Genomic DNA, 9607 nt, shown 5'->3' with positions numbered 1-9607 from the left:
AGGCAGAAAATTCATCTGCATCTGAAAAGAGGAAACTGAGGCTGGCCAGGACCCAGGACCCAAAACCCAGAAACCAGGACTCTGGATCCTGGACAGATTTCCCAAATCACCACTGGGAGGATTCCCCCCACCCCCTACCCCCCCGAACCAGACCCCCGCCCACCATCTTGTGGCTGAGCACATCTTTGGTACTTGCCAGGATCTGTATGTCATGTGGTCCCTGACTCAGTTTCTGGGTGCAGAAGGTGAACAAGCTCAAGAGAGTGCGTCCAAAGGTGGGGACATGTCCACCAAAGGCACTCTGCACCTCTGCTCAGGGAAGTGATGCACAAGTTTGAATTGCTAAAGGTTGCATTGAGGGGAGGGTGGGGGCTGTGTGGGTGGATGTTGCCTCTGCATGGCAGGTCTGAGAGGCTTTTCTTCAGTAAAAGGTTTATTGTGAGCTCACCCATGGGCTGAGTTTCATGCAAGCCTCATGCTGGGATTCAGGGGGAGTAGGGTCAAAAAGCCCGCCAGTTCAGTAGCACAAGGGGTAAAAGGTGAGTGGGCTTCAGATCTGGAGGAGATGGACTCACCCCAACCCCTTACACTTAATGGCACTGTGTGTCTTCAGGCAGGTGGTTTTTTGGACAGCAGTGTCTTCGTCTGTAAACAGTGTGTGACCCTAAAACCTGCCTCTCAGGACTCTTTGGAGGGATGAACTGATATTATAAGGGAAAAGGTCTACCCTTCTCTCACCTGTTGCCGCGTCTGTAAATTGAGGTCTGACTCTGCTGGACTTCCAGGCCTATTCCCGGCAGTGCGTGCGGGCTGCCCTCAGGGTCTGACGGTACTGGACTCTAATGCTGATGCTGTCACTTGCTGTATGTCCTGCCCCGTGGTACTTAGCCTCCAGGGATCCCCGGATTCCCAACTGTTAACACTAACAGTGGTACCTAGCTCAGACTGCGGCTGTGATAATTCAGTGATGTAAATCAGAGGTCAACTTAAAATCGATCAAAATGTAAAAGTGAAGGGCTTTGCACAGACCTGTTCCCAGTCAGCCCTAAAGAAATGGCAGCTATACTTTTGATTATTAATATTCTTATCATCTAAAGGCTAAGAAACATGAGGTATTTTTCTATCTTTCCACATGTATGTCTTTAGCCAGGTCCAAAAAAGAAAAATAAATTGGAAGTTCTCACACTACACAAGGATAGACAATTATGAGGAACTGTGGAAACAACCCAAAACCTTTGGAGAATCGACAGCAAAGCTAGATGCTCAGTTCGTGTTGTCGTTCTGCGCTCAAGGGTGTCTCTCCAGATGACCAGCAGGTGCTTCCGGCATCACATGCCAGACAGGAGGAGGGGGGTCTCAGCCCCTTGTGCACACGGCCCCTTCACTGGCTGGCCAGCCCCTCACTGGCCTCTTTCTGTCCAAAGGAAGTCTTTGAGTCTCTGAGCTGTGCTCTCTGTTCCTCTCAGCAACTTCTGCCCATCCACCCCACAACCTCCTGGACACAGAGAACTCCAGGTGCTGAGTCACCTTCAGTGAAAGAGGGGGCCTTGGCCACATCTTAAATCAGGAAGGGCCAGAAGGAGACGTTCACTCTGACACTGACCCAGGTTCTATTGAGCTTGAAAGGAAACTGAGACATACTAAAGGTTACACATGAAGCTAGTCATAACAGGAGGTGAGGACTCAGGGCTAGAAGACAGGCTATCGAATGCCCAGGTTACAGCTCTGCACTGGGGTCACCTGGGCACAGCCACGATGCCATGCCTGGACTGATTACATCAGCATCTCTGGAGGTGGGACTCAGGCTTAAGTGTTTGGCATCCAAGACGATACATCACTGCAACAGAGCTGGGAGACCCTCACGTGAACACTAAGGGCCGTGGTCCACCATGTGCTCACGCCCAAACTGTGTGCTGGGGATTCTGATGCAACTGGTAGCATGCTAGGATCATTCAAAACTCCCAGGTGATTCCAACATGCAGCTAAGTTCGAAAACCACTGTTTTAATGTAGCACGCATGCGTGCTGCCTCTTTGTGACCTCAAGGACTGTAGCGCTTCAGGCTCCTCAGTCCATGGAATGTTCCAGGCAAGAATACTGGAGTGGGTTGCCATTTCTTCCTCCAGGGGATCTTCCCTATCCAGGGATCGAACCTACCTCTCCTGCATTGGCAGGTGGATTCTTTACCACTGAGCCACTTGGGAAGCCCTTTAATGTAGCATCTCCATTTAAGTTTAAAACTCTATCTACTCTTTAAGGAAAATCATAATACTTAACTGCAACCAAAATGAGTACCTGTTTAGTTGAGACGCAACCCGATGCATGTGCTTCTGTTTTCACAGTCCAGGAAATAGGAGCGCTTGAAGTTATGGGACTATTAACCTGCATTTTGTCCTTCAAGTAGATGTCGTTAGACTTGCTTGCATGTCACTGGATTAAATCATTTTCCAGTTCAACAGAAATTTACTGTTTGCTTTAGTATCAGCAAAGTTTAAAGGATCATTCTGAATCAACAACATAACAAAAAAAACACACACATTTTTGCCATGAAATGTCCTGTCTTGACATATGGTCCTTATAAATTGAGTTTACTGGGTATTTGTTGTTGTCTGAGAAAAATGTCTGGGATGGGACTTTCATGCTATCAGATGGAAATTCCTGCTCCTGTTTTGTTTTGTTTTTAAGTAAGATTGCCTAAAATTCTGAAGCCTTTCAACCTCTTTGTTGCCTCCCAACTATTATGAAGAAACTTTGGGAAGAAGTGCCCCAACCACTCATCCACTGTTCTCATGGGGGAGACTCTCAACGCAGTCACAGGAAGTACGTTTTGAATAAGCCAAGGGAAGACCTCCCTGAGCACAAAACCCCAGGGCTGCTCCAATGCCCTCAGCAGGGAGCACAGCGTAGGGTCCCCCTTTGCCCTCTCCACCCCCCATGCCCACACGGTCCTCTTTCTCAGGTCTCGCATCCAAGCAGGAGCACCAGGATTCCCCCCAGACACACACAAACACAGGTGACCCTCAGGGCTTCCGGAAGCTGTGAGTGTCAATCACCTACCCTTATCAGTTCTCCGTCCAACAGTTAGAGTCACAAAGCTGGCTGGAAAAGTGATAAGGGGATGTGACTGGCCAGCGACGACGTTTTTGATGAAGACTCGAGGGACAAGAGGAAAACTGACATTTGATTTTCAGGTCAAAACGCCCACCTGACCTTCTCTGGGACTCCCCTCTGTGCCCCCAAACCTTCTCCCTGCCCTCCTGCTCTGCTCCAGCTTCTCTCCAAGTCTCTCCTTCTGACATCTGGCAAGCCTTCTCCCTTTCTGCATACACAAATTGAGATATACAGCCCTGGATCACTATAGAAAGTCATGGATTCTTTGCATTTAAAAATAATTAATTAAATGTTAAAATGAATTTAAATTTCAAAATGAATAAATAAACCAAAGTTAGCAAAGTCTTTACCCAACAGATCCCACAGTTCTGAGGCAGGGCACCCGTGCGTTCTTCTCCTCCCGGGCTCTGTGGCTAAGTCCACACCCACATGCCATTCATAAAGTCCCTACCCCGAGTCTCCTCCTCCTGCAGGGATTGGTCCTCCAGAGGTGCTGGCCCCAGGCCAGGACCCATCAGCTGCAGATCTGCTCAAGCTGGATGTGTATATCCACTGTGCCGTGTGGCCCTGGTGGGATTGGGCTGGGGTGGAGTCCGGTCCTAAGGATGAGTTCTCCTGCATCCTAGCTCACTGTGCTATCATGTCAGGGTCTTCCCTCTGGACGGTTGGCCATCCACACTGATCTATACACACAGTCTTTGAAAATCAACACTACTGGCATGGCTTCAATTGCGGAGACCTTAAAATGTCTCTCTAGGTCAGGATGAAATGGAGAATGACAGCCAACTGTCAGGAATGGGTTTCTACAGAGTACTATGTCATAGGAAGCATCGTACTGGGCAAAGTTCATCAGTGTGGGTCTCAACTCCCATCAGCCTGCCACTCACTTCCTGGTTCTGTGATCTTGAGCAAATGGCTGAATCTCTGAGCCTTGGTACCTGATCTATAAAACAGATTTGTTGTTATCATTGTTGTTCAGTTGCTAAGTCAAGTCCGACTGTTTTCGATACCATGAACTATTGCATGCCAGGCTTCCCTGTTCATCACCAACTCCTGGAGCTTGCTCAAACTCATGTCCATCGAGTTGGTGATGCCATCAACCATCTCATCCTCTGTCACCCTCTTGTCCTCTTGCCTTCAATCTTTCCCAGAATCAGGGTCTTTTCCAATGAGTCAGCTCTTGATGAAGTAGCCAAAGTATTGGAGCTTCAGCTTCAGCATCAGTCTGTCCAGTGAATATTCAGGGTCTATTTCCTTTAGGATTGACTGGTTTGATCTCCTTGCTGTCCAAGGGACTCTCAGGAGTCTTCTCCAGCACCACAATTGAAAAGCAGATAGCAGATGGTACCGCCTAACTCCCAGGGCTGCTGTGAGAATTAAATAAGAAAAGGAATGGAAAATGTTTATGCTTAAACCTAGGTTCAACACTCAGGTCAGGTGGTTCCTGATTACGTAGGTTTCAGCAGGTCTCTTAAACTCTCAAAATTTTAGCTTCTTCTTTTGCAAAGTGGGGAATCTAATAGCTACCTCAAAGGGTTGTTCTGAGGATTACAACAGACATGCAATACAAGGTTAAGAGCATGGCCTTTGTAGTTAAGTGGCCTGGATTTAAATCCTGATTTTATCAGTTACTGGCTCTGGGTAAGTCACTCAGCCTCTCAGAGCATCACTGTCCACATCTGCAAGATGGCTGTGACAATCTGACACTCCTACCTCCCAGGGCTGTAGTAAAGGTGAAGTGAGGTGAGCTATAAAAAGCTCTAAGCACAGAGATGTCAACAGCAGTGCAGCTGATAGCATTAACAAGATAACAAGAGCACTGACAGTGACCTTGACACAGGAGATGCCCACCAGGTGGCAGCTATTCCAACTGATGTCCAAAAGATGCATTGCTTCAGCCACTTGAATATTTTCTCCAGGGTCAGGCCAGTCAAGACCTGTGGGTGAGCTTTGGTTCCAACTGTGTACTATAGAGAAGGGCTTTAGAAACCACTGTGAACTGATGGTGTAAAATGAGGCTGGAGGTGTAAGATCAGGGTCAACCACAACACCCGGAATGTCAGGCTTCTTAGTTTGGGTTCTCCCTGGCCAGCTAGTTCTGGAGTTCTGAGGACAGTCACACCTGATTCAAGGAAATAAGGGCAAAAGATATGGAAGGAGAAGAACTGCAGAGGAGCCAACCAGGCAGCAGCTGCTTCATGTGGCTGAGAAGCAGTCAGAGTTTGCATTAATGCAGTGGCGGTCAAGATGGTGCCCTTTAATTTTAAACTTAACACATTCTTTAAATAACTAAATCATGCAAAGAATGATGCTTATATTTGGATAACATCTGCAGTACGCAGGTGCTGCCGGGCTCAGCTCATCTTCATGTAGTATTTTATTTCATCCTCAACAACCCTGAACAGCGTGTACCTGGGGTGGGCTCAGCCCTTCCTGGGGTCAGCAAGGGTCACAGGAAGAGATCAAGGCAACAGAATGTCAAACACCGAAAACCCTCCCAGGAGAATGAACTCTATCCCAGGGTCCCTTCCGGATGGCAAGGCCACCAAATGGAAGAGAGGAAGCAATCACAGGGACAACCCTTGTGCATGAGTGCTCAGTGTGTCCAACTCTTTGAGACCCCATGGACTGTAGTCCACTAGGCTTCCTCTGTCTACGAAATTCTCCAGGCAAGAATACAGGAGTGGGTTGCCATTTCCTCCTCCAGGGGATCTTTTCAACCCAGGGATTGAACCCGAGCCTCCTGTACCGCAGACAGATTCTTTACCAATGAGCCATCTGGGAATTCAGGGCAACCCTTGGATAATAATCATAATAATCCAAGGATGATTATTATTTTTATTATTATTATTATTATTATTTTAGATTATATACTTATTTACTTATCTGGCTGCCTCTGGTCTTAGTTGTGGCATGAGCGATCTTTGTTGTATCATGTAGGATCTTTCATTGTGGCTCATGGACTGTAGTTGCAGCGCCCAGACTTACTGGCTCTAAATCATGTGGGAACTTAGCTCCCTGACCAGGGATTGAACCCATGTCTCCAGAATTGCCAAGCAGACTGTTAACCACTGAACCACCAAGGAAGTCCCCCTTGGATTATTCATGCCAGAAGGCAGAACCCCAGGCATGTGCCATATGCAGGACAGGACAGGACAGGCCGCAAGCTCAGTGCAGACCTATGACAGCCCACCCAAGCCCTCCTCCATCAACCTAGTCCCCTCCACTCCAAGAACTCACTCCAGTCCATCGTCCCTGGCTCAGTCATAATACCATGTACTACTCCACCTCAGTTAGGACTTCATCAGCACATGGTGTGTGTGTGCGTGCATGCTCATCACTTCAGTCATATCCGACTCTTTGTGACCCTACGGACTGTATCCTACAGGCTCTTCTGTCCATGGGATTTTCCCGGCAAGAATATTGGAGTGGTTTGCCGTTTCCTTCTCCGTAGTATTCATTACTAAAATGCACCAACACGTGGAGGGGGGCCCATAGCCAATCTGGTGGGACTGCCTGCACAGTCATTGCCGCTGAGCCCTCTGACCCACACAGTCAAGCACAGGTTGGCCCCTGGCCCGCTCACTCTATGATCCCAGAACCAAAACACTCTCCAGGCTCCCTCTCCTCCTTGGTTGTCTTTTTATGACTTTTTTTTTTTACCAAAACACATACTGAAACCACTTCTGGAACTATCATGAGCAATCTAAATACATAACCTCTAAAATATACTTTTACGTATGTATTTGATTCGAGTTTTGCCACCTCCAATACAAGAAATTTTCTTAGGGATTAGTTCTACTCAAAGCACAGCCATTTTCTTTTGATAGAATAAAAAACAGATTCAGAGAGGTTAAGCAACTTGTCGGAGGCGCCACAGCTTGTCAGCATTAAATTCCGGATATTTCTGTCTCTGTAGGCCCCTCCTACATCACCCTCCCTTTCTAAGTGCACAAACAAGTGAGTGGGCATCACCATCAACCCTTCTCACAGACATCCCAAGTCAAGCATGCCTTTCAAAACAAGTTACTGTTCATTAGGCCAGAAACTGAAGGCCAGTCCTGGTCAAGGAGGCAGGCTTGAAGATGAAGTGGAATAATTGCTGAGGTGATGGACCGCACCCTGACCGTCTTTCACGGGCACCGGGTCCAAAACGTTCCCCTGCAGATCCCACCTGGTGCTTCCTGTAACTCCTCTGGGCCTGCGTCGACTTACGAAACCCCCATCCCCCAGGTCTCCGGCCGGGCAGTCTGTCACAACCGTTTTGCGTCTCACATAATCCTTTCCTGCCGGCTGGCTGGCTCCACCGCAGCCTGTCTGCCCGTCCGTTAGTACGTTCCTTACGGGCAGTGCTGATGGGGACCCTCAATCAGCCAACCCCCTCCCCGCAAGCCTGGACAGACACACTTGCCCCGTGGTTGCGGGGGGCCGGGGGCGGGTTTCTAACAGCCCACGGAAGGAACAGAGGAGGGAAGAAGGCTGAGCGCTGGGCCCCTCCGAGAGCCGACTGCCCCGCCCGGCTGCGTGCAGGGCTACGACCTGTCCCCTCCCCGACTCCATCCATCCGGTTGGGCTCACTGCACCCAGTTTAATGTGCTCAGGAATGTGCTCGGTTGAGACATCCATGTTTGCTTTGGCCCCTTTGAGCCGAAACGTGCCCCAGGCTCTGCTCATCCGCCTGCAGGCTTGCTCCACCCAGTCTTCAGAGAACGTCCAGCAGCAACAAGCGACCGACGCCCAGAACAGGGGTCAGCACCTGCGTTTAATATGTCGTGAAGCATAGTAAACATCCATCCAGCCTGGCCTGCAGAGATGGCACGGGCCCCACCCTGGGAGCCAGAGGAGGCACAAGGCTTTGAAGTCCCTTCCAGCTCCGCCGTCGGTTCCTTTCCTCCCTGACTACTGCTGGCTTGGCAGCCCCAGGAGCATCTGCTCTCTGAAGCCCACGTGGGGTCTGAACGCTGGTCTAGAAGCACTGACTGTGTGCTGGGCTCTGAGCCGGGGTCCTGGGCCGCAGCTGAACCTGAGCTTCCAGTCTGGGGGTTGGGCAGATGTGACCTAAGAGAGAAGTGGGTGTGGAAATGGGGCCAACACTACCAAATCAGATTTGGGATCTGCTTACAATTTTGTCCCAACTGGGAGCTTAAGTATATAAGACAAGAAAGAAATTTTATCTTGGAATGGTTCCAGAAAACTTGGGTTGTCAACTTTTTAATTTTATTTATTTATTTTGGTTACCCAGGTCTTAGTTGCGGCATATGGGACCTTTAGTTGCAGCATTCAAATTCTTAGTTACTGCAAGTGGGATCTAGTTTCCTGACCAGGGATTGAACCCAGGCTCCCTGCATTAGGAGCTCAGAGTCTTAGCCACTGGGCCACCAGGGAAATTCTTAGTTGTCAGCTTTATAGTGGAACAAAACTCAGATCCAGGGAAGGAAATTGTGTCCAAGTGGAGGTGACTGGACAGAGCACGTGAGCTGGATCTTGGAGGGTGGGTGGAGGTAGTTGGCAAAGTGGCCTAGCACAGAAGGTCAAGTGGAAGTGTCTAGAAGGTCAAGCAAAGGAAAATGGCCTCTGACTGGAAGGCGTGAGTTGCTGAGAGAGGATGTGAAATTGCATCTCACACACTTGTTCATTCTTTGTTTAGTTTCTCTCTCCCTGACTCAAACATAACCACCAGGAAGACAGGGCAATTTTTCTATTTTGTTCCTTGCTGCTTCCACCATGCCTAGAACAGTCTGGCAGATAGTAGATGCTTAATTAAATGTTTGGGGAATGAATCAATGCACAGAAAAATGATTTCCTGGGAGAGGGACTATTGAGGAATTTAGTAATAATACTAAATTTTTAATAATACTGGTTCTGAGGCCAACACCCTTTTTTACAAAACAAATGTGTTGGAGGGAGGCAATTGTTGGGGCTGTTAGAAGACTAGGGTTCAAGTCCCAGATCTGTGTCTTGCTCTATGGGAGCTGTTGTTCAGTCATTCAGTTGTGTCTGACTCTTTGCAACCCCATGGACTGCAGCACACCAGGCTTCCCTTCACCATCTCCTGGAGTTTGCTCAGATTCATGTACATTGACTCAGTGATGCCATCCAACAATTTCCTCTTTTCCTTTTGCCTTCAATCTTTCCCAGCATCAGAGTCTTTTTCAATGAGTCAGCTCTTCGTATCAGGTGGCCAAAGTATTGGAGCTTCAGCTTCAGCATCAGTCCTTGCAATGAATATTCAGGGTTGATGTCCTTTAGGATGAAAACTAAAAGTAGAGCCTGCTTTTCGGAAACCTCCCTGCTCAAGAGGCCATGTCACTGCTGGCCCACCAACCATCCTCAACAAGCTTCTACGCTCTTTTTCAACTGGGTGCTTCTCAATTGTGGGTAACACTCATACACGTGTTCTATAAAGACCATGGAGACACATCCCACCTTGGGGAGCCTCAGCAGCTACCATTGCCCACACAGCCAGCTCCTGTCTCTTCTGCCTGGCATTCGGGTCT

The sequence above is a fragment of the Ovis aries genome, chromosome 18 (assembly GCF_016772045.2).
Source record: "Ovis aries strain OAR_USU_Benz2616 breed Rambouillet chromosome 18, ARS-UI_Ramb_v3.0, whole genome shotgun sequence".
NCBI classification, from domain to species: Eukaryota; Metazoa; Chordata; class Mammalia; order Artiodactyla; family Bovidae; genus Ovis; species Ovis aries.
Note: the sequence above shows the minus strand (reverse complement) of the source record.